This window comes from Phascolarctos cinereus, unplaced genomic scaffold (assembly GCF_003287225.1).
Source record: "Phascolarctos cinereus isolate Bilbo 61053 unplaced genomic scaffold, phaCin_HiC Scaffold_5;HRSCAF=322, whole genome shotgun sequence".
In the NCBI taxonomy this organism is placed as follows: Eukaryota; Metazoa; Chordata; class Mammalia; order Diprotodontia; family Phascolarctidae; genus Phascolarctos; species Phascolarctos cinereus.
In genome coordinates, this window is record NW_027555958.1 from 190,394,651 (window position 1) to 190,407,613 (window position 12,963).

The window sequence follows — 12,963 nt, forward strand, 5'->3', positions numbered from 1 at the left end:
TTTTTCCAGTCTTCTTGGAGATGTGTCCCAGCCTTAGTCTATGGGATAATAGTTAACATTGTGTTTTTACCTTTCTTTCACAAACTTCTTTTCTCTTTGTCTAATTATTCCCATATCATTCAGAAAGAATGTTCTATTCCAAGAATTTAATCTTTCACTTCACTATGCAGGCAGGCAAGATGACAAGGCCGAGTAATAATCTGCCTGGTTGTTTAGAATATGGAATGACTACACATTCAGAATAAAAACAGCAAGATTTCACATACTTGCATTGTATTCATATCTTTCACTTGCTCTGATTATAGAAATTTGCTATAAAAGGAAAAAGCAAGGACATGCCAGATATGACAGGATCCTTAGCTCTGTTTGAATTCAGGGAAGAATCACTTTAATTCCATTTCATAGCCAGACTCAGGAACATCCAGGTGGGAAACATTCCTTTTCAAAGGAAGACAATGGGGAAACTGAGCCAGGAGGGTCCCCTCTTAAATTGAGGCTAAGATTGTCCTTTCAGCTGGGGGCAGCTTTATTAATATTCCATCAACGTAAGTAATAAGTGGCAGAGTCAGGATTTAAACCCAGGTCCTCTGATTCCAAGTCCAGCACTCTTTTCGCTATACCATATTGTCTCCCTGCCTCACTGTTTGAGCCGGCCTGTGTTCCAAGGACATCAGTCTTTGGAGTCAGTGAAATGGCCATTTCAGATCCAGCAATTTACTTTATCGATATACCAGCCTAGTGTATACATTGCTACTGATGAATTAGAAGGAGTAAGTTTGGACTCACTTGTTCCTTTGATGATAGAAGGTAAATAATTTTCTGCTGGGGCACTATGAGCTCTCTAAGGAAGAATTTCTAGCAGTTGGGTGATATTCCACTATTAATTGGAATATGATCCCAACCCTACTGTAAATCCAAGAGAGAATGTTTCTTGAAAGAGTATATGAATGAATTTCACTAATTAGAGCCCTCTTGGGTAGGAAGGGAGCAGGTGGATAGTGATATTTTTTAGATTTAAGTGAGGAAATGAAGTGCTAATTTGTAAGATTACTCTTTCTAGATAAATTAGCAGTTCTAATAGATGTGTTAGTGCAAGAGAATGACCGTGTAGAAGACAGGATATTTGCATCTTGTCAGATGAGGAGGAACTGTTGAGCATTGCAAGGGAACCTGGGTTAATCCCATTTTGGGGTTAGCTAGAGGCCTCACGCTCCCAAGGAATGGGAATACTGTTTTATCATGGGCTGTGTGTTTGGACCAATGGCACTGGTCACTTTATTCACTGGTGTAGATAACAGCCAATCAGAGGAAGGAAGCCCTCCAGGTGTGTATGTTGGGGGGGAAGTGGGGGAAATCCCATGCTCTGAATAAAGTGTCTTCCATGATTGATCTTAAGTGTGGGCCAAGATCAAGGGCAAAGAGTCTTGGATACTAATCAATTTGAGAGTTCCAGGTAATTACATTATTCTTAGTGTATCAGTGAAAAGGGTAGTGGAACTACTATATCACAGAGATGGCTGTGATGTAGAGAACAGAAATCTGGAAAGGAAGTTGACTTGATCAGGAAGGATCTTACCTAACTGATCACTTAGAGTATCATGGCAGCAAGACTGTGGCAGGAATACTGTTTGAGTAGCAGGAATTAAGGCAACAAATCCCCTTCCTGGTTTGAGCCTTGGCTCAGTATATAGTATTTTTGTACACATATTTACATATACATATACACACACACATATACGTATACATATATATTTCACACACACACACACACACACACATATGTATATATCCTCTTCAGGGCTCAACTTTAGCATTGCAAAGAATCTGCCATAGCAGTAGTTACTTCTCCATTGTAGCAAGGTTACTTGGGGCAAGAGGTCCCCAGAGTATCTGGGGAAAATATAGGATTGGCTACTAATCAGGGAGCCAATCAATTCTCCTCTCTCCAGGAGTTCATTGATCCAAAAGTTCTTTATTACTAATTTATTACTAATTTAAGGAGCTTCCCATGACTAAGGAACATCATTAAATTTAGTTCCTACCTTTGGTTTGTACTGATAATTGAGGAGCAGGAAAAGCAACAAGATTGACAAGATCCTGAGTACATAGAAGAAGATGAAGCAGCTATTGAAATGGGCTTTTGATGTACCAAGAAGACTGGAAGAGGAACAAGTGGGAAGAATAAGAAGAAATAGAAACATTGACAAGAAAGTAAGCATTAGTTTAAATCAGGGGTTCCCAAACTTAGTCAGTCTTACTCCCCCTTTAAAAAGAAAATTACTTAGCACTCTACTTTCTTTAGCCCTTTAAATTCTTTTTTAAAGTTTGTATCATTTCAAAAACATATTTTTGAATGATTCATCTTAAATTTAATAATTTATTATAAATTTGTGGGGTTTTTCCTACATTGAAATTTTGACAATGCAATATTGCATTATGTAAGCAATAATACCATATTATAAACAAGTCATTATATGTACATATTACTGCTAATGTATGCTGGACTTCCTGACAATGTGCAATAGCTCCCCTGCACACACTTGCTTGTTAAGACCTATTGGCAGACTTGACCACTGATCAGTTATAACTTGCATTTTTGTTTTTATTTGGAAAATAATGTAATCACTATGACTCTAACTCTGTTACACAACAGATGAAATGTGTAGTTTTCAGAATTTTCTTCTGTTCTTTTTTATGTTTCCACTGACCCCTTATTTTTATTCAATGCCTCCCAAATGCACCCAAGGCTACTACCATGCACCCCCTCCTCATCACCCCCCACCTCTGGAAAGGTATCACCTACTTTGGGAACTATGGTTTAAATGCACTTTCTTTAATTAAATGCTTTGGGGACAGATTAGGGGGAAAAAAGTATTTGAAACATAATGTCTCAAATGGGTGCTGAAGGACATGAATTATAAGAATTAGAAGTTTTGTAAACTCACTAACAATTACCTTGACCAATTCGGGGAAAGCTTTACAGATCAATGGAATTATTAAACATTCAGTCCCTGAAGTCCCAGTGAGATAGAGACAGTGAAATAGAACTAAGCTCTTCATGACAAAGCATAGCCTACCTCTGACAAAAAGATGATAGACTAATGTGCAGAATGAAACACACAATTTTGGACATGGCCAATATAGACAGGAATTTGTTTTCCTTGACTATGCATATTAATTTCAAGAGTTTTTATTTTCTTTTTAAGATTTTTTTCTCTGGGAGAGGAAGTAGAAGAAAGAAAAAATGACAATTGGAAAAATAAAATAATATTTAAAAATTTTTTAAAAACAAAGGATTAGTATATCCATAAGAACATATTATTTCTCATAAGCGGATCTCAGAATCTGCTTCATCTAGCTCTTCCCTGATGCCATATGATGATACTATAGGACGACTACACAAATCAAGAAAAACAAGTACATTTTTGCAGCTGCATTCAGGATGAGAGAGTGGGATGAGCTAAACTTTGTAATTCTTTCCATCCCAAGCTATTTGACCCTGTGGTTCTAACCTAGCAGAGAGACTAGCCAGGCACTGCTAGAATGAGATTAGGGGAAATGGAATTCTTTGCCAGTCCCTGTTTTTTAGTTGTCCTTGAAGTTTTCCCTGTGTTCTTTGCTTTGAGGATATGTGTCTTCAACCAGGGGATGAGACACTGAGTACTCCACTCTCACTCTAACTTCAGATTCCTAAAGAACAGTGTTTTTTGGGCTAAGGTCTAATGGATTTCTCTCAACAAAGTGGAGTTGGGGGGGGAGATACAAAAATGTTAATAATAATAATAATAATAATAGCTAACATTTGGATTATGCTTACTATGTTCCAGGAACTGTGCTTGACAATTATTTTCTCATTTGATCATCATAACAGCCCTGGGAGGTAGGTGTTATTTTATCACCCCCATTTTATACAAGAGGAAACTGAGACAAATAGGGGTTAAGTGACTTGCCTACCGGTCATACAGCTAGTAAGTGTCTGAGGTCATATTTGAACTCATGTCTTTCTCATTCCAGGCTCATAGCTTTAAACACTGGGTCATCTAGCTGCCTAGAATATAAACATATCAGGTATTGAACAGGAAGTTTTATTCCCTCACTTAGAAAAGAGAATTCTAAGCAACAAAGAATCATAAAAAATTACAATCAGTTGAGAGGCTATTTAAGCTTTGCTGAGACATTTGTAAATAACTTCTTTGATAGAGAGGAACTATTTGATATTTCACCTTCACTGAAGATGGCTTATTGAACACCACTTTTATTTCAGTGGTTCTTCTTTCCACAGGTGACTCTTTTCCTAAGTGTCTCTAGCCTTAACCTGTGTCTGCCACTATTTTTGCCTTTCAAAATCTTCCACCACCACCACACCCCCATCACCCCCCCCAAAAAAAAAGAAAGATGTAGAGAGGAGATGATCCTAACTTAGACACAAGCTTGTCCAGGAGGCCATGAGCTCATGCTTTGTTGCTGGGTGGGGGGAAGGGCACCCCTCATTGATCCCTAAAGAATTGTCTTTACTCCTTGAGGCGAGCAGGAAGAACATAGCCTGCAGGGACAGCAGTAGTTCCCATGGAGTTCCGGCTCAGCAGCTAGTTAAAAGAATACTCATGATCAACAGCAAGTAGTAAGAGGTTATCTGCACTTGCTCAAAAATGTGTGACTGAGACGACCACACTCATTACATATCCCCAGGGGGCTACTACACTCCCCAGGAAAGTCAATATAACCATTGCTATTCTTGTTCTTTAGGCAGATGTTTTATGATACAGGGAACACAGATCAAGAATGAGATGAGTAAAAGGGGGATTCATTTGGAGGCTTCACAGAAGAAAAGCTGTGACAGTTTGAAATTTTCCCCAGCGTGTAATTTTTTTGTGCTCTGCTGAGACTCCTCCCCCTTGGGAAGGAAAACAACAGAATGTGCCCTACTTGCATTCCCCTGGTACCACTCCTTCATTTGAAACTGGGTTTGCTAGACTGACTGGGTGACTCTGTGCACTCAAGCTCAGCAGAAGATGCTTATCTGTTTAGTGCTTCCTGAGGTCCTTCTTGTTCTGGGAAGGGCACTAGATGAAACTAGTATGTAGCAGGTAAGGTTGAAAGGCAAAGTTCTGGCTCTGGTGTCAGAGGACAGAGGTTTAAAAACTGGCTCTTCTGCTACTAGCAATGTAACCTCAGATGAGCTAAATAATCTTTGTTGAGCTCAGTTTCTTCATCTATAAAATGAAGGAGTTGGATTAGATGATGTTTAAGGTGCAATAGTGATTTTCTTAGTCTGATTCTTGACACTGCCAGACTGAAACCTCTATGAAAGCAGGGTTTTCAAAATCTGGGAATGACCCTTGCTTCACATTCTTATGAAGTTACTGAGTGCCAGCAAAGTGTATTCAAAGTTGCCTTCAGCACAAAAGAAATGCTCTTTCCCATGACCTAGAATATGTGTGTGTGTGTGTGTGTGTGTGTGTATAATTCTCTTTTTTTTTCAGTGTGTGTGTATATATGTATAATTCTCTTTTTTTTTCAGTTTTTTGAATGACACATGACCTTAGCTTTCATGAGAATATCTGCATTTCTCCAGGATTTTCATGGTGCATAATGTGATCAATGTAACTATAATGATCCATATCTGCATGATGTCTCCTATGGGAAATTTTTGAAGAGTGTGCTTTTCTGAAAGTCATTGTTAAGAAAATTGGTGTATGTCTGAAATAAAGGTTATAAAGATTTATTTATCTTCATTGTTTAGGAAAGTCTAAATTCTCAGACAGAATTTAGAATGAATATTCAATACTTGAATAAATGTATCTAATAAGCAGTTAGTGAAAAACAAGAGATTTCCCTCCTGACCAGTGTTCTATAGATTATGCAATTTATCTTTATTATCTAACATTCTCAAAGGGTTATTTGCCTTGTGTAATATAATCTTCCAAGTCTTCTAATGATTGAGTCTATTTCTCCTTGTCTGATTCTCTACCGGTTCTCAGTGATATAAGAAAGGAAAAAAATCTTTAAAAATATATATGTACATATACATACATACACATATACATATATATGCACACATATATTATATGTATATTAGTCTCTAACTTATTCTTTTTTTGCCACCACTGGAGACATCTTATCTCTTTTTCCTTCTCTTCTTAGCCTCTTTTCTGGCTCTGGGCCAACTCAGAAACCCTTCCTAGATGGCCAAGAAGCAGGAAAATCCAATACCACTCAAGTTGCCCTCTCCTCTTACTGCTTGACTACTCACACAAGTTGGATGAGATGGGAATCAACAACTCTCTTCTTTATGGTAAGATCATCAGGCCTTACTATATGCATTGTCACTGCCTCCTAAGATCCTCCAGGCCTTATAATCTACCCAGCTTCTATACCCTGCAATCCCCCAGGACTGTCATTTGACCTGCTTCTGTAAAGTAAGGATCCCTGAGCCATGCTATATGTCCTGATGCTGTACGTTTAGGACTTCTAGAGTTATTCATCTGCTCTTGATCTGAACTTTCTCTTATGTGTTGCCTCCCGCAGTTACAGTGGGAGCTCTTTGAGAACCAAGGATGGCTTAACTTTTCTATTTTTATTCCCAGTGTATAGCATAGTGCTTGTTTGGCACATAGTAAGCACTTAGTAAATGTTTTTTTTTCATTCATTTATGTCTAAGCCTCTTCCTTTTCATCACAGCATCAGTATTCTTATCACAATCTTTGTCAAGACTTACCAGCCTCTAGGCTTTAGCTCCTGGCTTTAGTTTGATTGTAGTAATTCTCTTAAGTCTTAATTCATAAAAAAGCAACAACAAAACTTAGTCCAGATACCTTTAAAAATTAATCAACCAACTATAGATGAGGTTCTTGTATTGTCTAATATAAAGTCAGTAAATATTTACCTAGTCTGTTTTGTTAAAAATCTATTTTTTTCCCCAAGTGCTGAGTATTCAGATCAAGTGAAGCAAAACTATGTTACCAAATGTTCAGTGTAGTATATGAATCCTTCATAGGGTAGAAGCAAAAGCAGGATTCCATCTAGGTGCTAGATGACATCACAATATCATAGAGCTCTGGAACATAGCTTGATTGAAAACCTTAGGGAAATTCATAGCAATGTGCCAAAAACATTGGTCTGTCTTCCACAATGAAAAACAAAAGTGGGAAAAAAATAACAACCTGGAATTGATACATTTATTTCCTTCCAATATTTTGATAACTATTTCAATTTCCTTTGTAAAGTTCTATATTTTATTTTATGCATTAAAAACATTATTGTGAGAAACAATCTATAGATTTTGTTGTTGTTGTTCATCCTTCATTCTTGAAGAGGACCAATGACATCAGGAGGGTGATGTCTTGGCTTGCAAGTGAATTGGTTTTAAGTGAGGCAGGGCTATGCAAAGTCATCATCTTCACTTTCTCCTCCAGAGTCATTGGAGTCCAGTGTCAAGACATGGGTCAGGATGGCTGATGATAGCACTGGATGCAATGAGAGACCCTGGCCTTTTTAAGCTAAGTTCTTTCCCAGGTCCCAGCTTGTCTGAGGCAACATCCATCCAGTAGTTAAAGGCTAGGTAAGAACTGAGGCAAAAGATAGCCTAGTTTTCCTTCACAAAGAAGCAAACTGGGAGGGGAAGACCCTCAGAATTTCTGGACAGAACAGGAGTCTTTGACATAAAAAGATTAAGAATCAATGAGCTAAGGGGCAGCTAGATGGCACAGTGGATAGAGCATTGGCCTTGGAGTTAAGAGGATCTGAGTTCAAACTTGGCCTCAGACACTTGCTAGCTGTGACCCTGGGCAAGTCATTTAACTCCAAATGCCTCCAAAAAAAAAAAAAGGAAGTATCAATGAGCTAGATAGACAATTATTCAGGTGAGTTCATCACTGATGTAAAAAGGTGATACAGGTAGACAATAAACCAGGTCCAGAATTGAATAGAAAGAGATTGCTTTGCATTACTTTTGGGATATTATGTAGTGCTATGCATGATTTCAAATTTCATGCTGTTGCAAAAGCATATTTTAACACTAATATTCCTCTAATATGACATATTGCAAGGAAGAACACATGTGATTATAAATAATCCAAAGAATGACGTAAAGATGGATAGTGAGTGTAAGTAGGTATAGAATATTATCCATAATGAATTGCATCCAAAATAAAAGATATCCTCAAGAACATATATGACAAAAAAAGGAAATTAGCCATCCATTATGTATCAAAAAGGGGAGACAACAGATGGATAGTTTGAATAACAGTTTGCTATCTCCACGATATTAAAAGAACTAGTGGAAAGCTTTCCAGTGCATTGATTGGATTCTCAAGGGAAACTTTATGGAAAGATATGTGCAAGAATGATACAGGATTAAAAGGCACAGAAGAATCAAAGTCTCTATTGGAGAAGGGATTGTTGTATCAGTGAAATTAAAGGTCCAACAAAATCCTAAAATTTTATTTCTATTTATTGAGGACTCACTAGGATTCCCCTAGTCTTCAGAGGAATCTTTTATTATCAAAAGTAAGAAGACCAAATTGGGAAAAATATTCCAGTAAAACTAATGAGGCTGTCAGGGATTGTCATTCACTACATTTTTGGTAGAATTATTGGAGAACTGCTAATATTATCACAAAATTCCATTTGTCAGTGTCAACCATGCATCTTTAAAATGGGCTGGTTGGTGGAGGAATAGAAATGAAGAACAAACTTTGTAAGGTTTCTCTTCACACAAACTTCTACAAATTTGCCTGAATTTTCAATTACATTGAACTTTTCCATTCTAGGTTCTAGGCATTTAGGAATAGACTAGAACATTATTTTGATGAAGTGTGTGAAGGAAAGTGGTTTGGTTGCCACCTCTTTTTTTGAATTAAATTCTTTAAAGAATTCTGGTTGGCCCTGTTAAAGAAGTCCATGGTTAAGAAAAAAAAAATTACAGTAAATATAGGCCAAAATGAATTGTCAGAATGAGTTTCTTGGACTTCTCAAATTCAATATGTCGCTGTGCATTTGTTTTACTTTGACAAATTATGTCTGCTTTGAAGCATTTGATAACATTCTATAAAATGACTTTATATAATACTATGACAAAGAATCACAAGGTTTAAAATACAAGAGCAATATCTAATCTGGTGGTGGACCTATGGTTTTGTAGCTAATTTTCTCTAAAGAAAAAAAAGTGACAAACCCTTCTGTGGGTTTATAGATGGCAATTGGAATGGGACTGAAAAAGACCTCATTTTAACAATGCATTATGCATTTGTTCTTGGAACAATGGTTAATTATTTTATTTTATTCTTGTCATTTCCTTTTACAGTTTTCCAAAAATAAGATGAACTAGTTTATTCCCCTAGACTGTATGCTTTATAAGAGGCATAATTTTGTCTTATCTTTGTATCTCCCCTAGCATAGTGCTCTGCCTTCAGCAAGTATGTACTTAATAAATGTTTGTTAAATGAATTAATGAAGACCTTGGTCCAAGCACATTATTGTGTTCAGTTTTGAGTAGTAAAATCAGTTTGGAGAGGATACTGCAATGCTCCTTTCTGGAGGAGAGTCAGGGTAGAAGGGGTAGATTCAACATTGTGTTTTATGAAAATCTTCTGAGGACTCTTCCAAATCTGAGCATCTATGATTTTTTGAATGTTGATTTTGGGCACTGTACTCCAGCTTTAGTCTAGACTTGTGATTTAGTTGGTATAGGTAGCTCCCTCCAAGATAAGGGAAATTCCTTTACCAATACAGGACAGTATCTTTTACCTACCTTATAGTCTTAGAGATTTGGCTGGGAGTCTAAGAGGTTAAATGACTTGTTATGTAAACAGAATGTGTCAGATATGAGATTTGAACCAAAGTTTTCCTCATTTAAAGAATAGTCTTTTCTCCACCACTGCCTCCATGAGGTAGACACCAGACATTAAATTGTTTGATCTTATTTGATAATGTCAGAAGAGCAAAAGACTCTTAGATATTATAATACTTTTGCCTTGGTAAATAACAGTACTAATATGAATTAAGAAAGTGAACTCTCCTTCACTTGATCTCATAGCTCTTTGTAGTTTTCTTTTGTAATCATCACATCTTAATGTGCTTCATATTTATCTATGTAGATGTCTTATCAACCCTGTTAGAGTCTAATCTCCTGGAGGCAAGGATTATGTATCTACTCTGCAGGGATGCCCCCTCCCCCATAGCAGTATTTCACATAAGGTAAGACTAATAAATGTTTGGATTAAGCAATTGGATGAGCCAAAACCATCAGCCTTACATTTGATAGTCACTGTGTTAAGTAACACTGAGCATTTCTACTATATGTCTCTTGATACTTTCTTAAAGAATATTTGATCTTTGAGCTCACTTTGTTGTGTAAGGAAAAATGGGCTCTCTTGGCAGTAGCTAGCAGATATAGCAAAAATTCCCATGCTGTTGCTAATTGTATGAGTAATTGCTCCTTGCCTACTTAAATTAATTACCTGGAAGTCGATGATGGTAGCTGCCTTGCCTCCAGTAAGGCAACCTTTCAGTTAGGATAAAACTTATGGCAGATATTGGCCTGATTTAATAGCAGACTCCCCCTCCCACCCCAAGTCTGTTTACACTTGTAAAGAAATTCAAATTTTTGTTCACCAAAGTCCTTTTTGTTCTAGTGCTATAAAGACTTTTCTACAATGAGCAGATGAAATGTTTTGTAAATACACAGAGCATAGCTTCAAAGAACTGTGGAATTCTAGGACCAAAGCTAGGTGGCCTTCACAAAGCAAGCTGGGAAAATGCATTCTATGGAGCCAGATAGAGTTTCTAGGGGTGGAATAAAGGTCTTAATTGATCCTTCTCTTTCTGAATGCAGTCCTTACCTTGAAAAAAAATTATGATGATGGAGATAATTAACATTTGTATAATGCTTACTATATGCCAGGCACCATGCTAAGCACTTTACAATTATAATCTCATTTGATAGCCCCATATGTTATCTTCCAGACTACTGTGGAGAGAGCTGACTGCCCTTGGGGGTAGGTGGGGTTTCAACTCTGGCAGGACAATAATGGTAGAAAACATACTAACTTGACTTATTAAGGGAAAAGTATGCTTTGGATTCTGAAGCTGCAGTTACATCACAAACAGCCCCAGATTTCACATATAAGAACTGTAGCAGATATATGAATGTTATGCTTTCCTTATCCAGGGACAGTTTGGGCATGGCTTTATTCAGGGGCACATGTTAACAAAATGTAAGTGGAATCTGTTTCAGTCATGGAAGCAGAATGGTATAGAGCAGAAAACTTTGGCTTTGTAATGAGAAGATCTAGGTGAGGATTCTGCTTCTGACACAACCAGTGCAATGTCGGGAAAGTTACTTAGCCTCCATAGAACTCATCTATATGCCAGAAAGTTGGGCTAGATGGCTTCCGAATGTATGATTCTGATGAGGTTTAGGGGTTCAAGAATGCTGGGACGCCAAAATCACAACACACAAGTCCTGCCTGAAAGACTTTGACCTAAGCCTTCTTTCAGCCAAAGACAAGGTTTATTACATCCATCATACTGGGCAAACTCAAGGAGTCTGAATGTTAGTGAGCTATTGGCTAGATTATAAGAATCTGAGCAGTGGCTAGATTTTAAGAATCCCAGCAGTGGCTAGATCATAAGAATCCGAGCAGTGGCTAGATTTTAAGAATCTGAGCAGTGGCTAGATTTTAAGAATCTGAGCATTTGGCTAGATTATAAGAATCTGAGCAGTGGCTAGATTTTAAAAATCTGAGCTGTGCTTAGATTTTAAGAATCTGAGCAGTGGCTAGATTATAAGAATCAGATCACCTTAATGGAGACAAGATGGACCTTATATACAGAAAGACTATGGGAGGGATCTATGAGTGGCTAAGTAGTCTATGAGGTAATAGAATTTCAGGGACCTGGACCACAAGGCCAAGGGAGAATGGAGCCTAGATAGAATTAAGGGTGGGAAGTGGCCTGGGGCCATAGGGAGGTAAGACAATGGAGGGTTAGGCTAGGTTAAGGGTGAGGGAGAATTGGGAGGTTGGTTATAGCCACAATGAAAGGCCAGTTGATGGGATTATAGCCTCAGGCAAAATCCAGAGATTTGGGCCATGTGGGAAAGTCCAGGATTTTTCCTTTTTGGGGTCTAGATCCCAACCCCATCATTCCCCTCTCAAACAAGTGGGACCCAAATTCTTTTGGGGTAACAGGTGAAAGTCTTGGCTTCTGAAACTGCTTCCTGCTGGCAAGAGCCATAGAGCTGTCCCTGCCTCAGGAGGATCCCAGAGAGGTTGACTGGAACAGAGCACAGGCTGCATCCAGGGAATGATAGGAGGATATTGGCTGGTACCTGCTGTTTGCTACCAACTGTAGGTGAATGGCCCATAGTCTGGAAGACACAAATCTGACAGAAAAGACTGAAGTGCCCAGATATAAAGCAGGGACTAGATTTAGGGCCCAAATATGAGAGGGTAAAACATCCTTTGCTCTGTTTGGAAAATTCAGTCTTCCAACTGTGCAGTATCAAATTCACCTCATAGCCAGATTCAGGAAAAAACAGGTGGGTAACATTCCCTTTTCAAAAGAACATAATGGGGGAACTGAGCCAGGAGGATTCCATCTTAGACTGAGGCTAAAATTGTCCTCTCAGCTTTTCCAGATGCTAACTTCCCACCAGTATCACATTCTCTGAGTAGCTTGTGTGGCATTTCTCTCAGATTGTGGATTATTGATTATCGATGGATTATTATGATCCCTTAGACAACTCAAAATAAAATCCTGTGATCTTTTACCTCAAACAGCAAGTTTCACTAATCACAGCTTAGGAAAAACTTTTCCAGGATTTATATCTCAAACTTTAATTTGTCCTGGTGTAAAAAGCCAGTCACTAGAGATTTCTATACACTTGCAAATTCTCAGCAAGCCATAACCCAAACAAGTTTTTTGGCCTGTTTACACATTAAAACAATAACCAACAATAGC

The 12,963-nt window shown here is 37.9% G+C and overlaps 1 long non-coding RNA gene across 1 annotated transcript; it reads left to right on the forward strand.

The window, feature by feature from the left end:
• Positions 1-2,049: 2,049 nt before the first annotated feature.
• Positions 2,050-7,175, forward strand: LOC144457921 (uncharacterized). The gene is made up of 3 exons (XR_013487525.1): positions 2,050-2,211; positions 3,828-3,880; positions 6,145-7,175. It is a non-coding gene; the product is annotated as an uncharacterized LOC144457921 (long non-coding RNA).
• Positions 7,176-12,963: the final 5,788 nt, after the last annotated feature.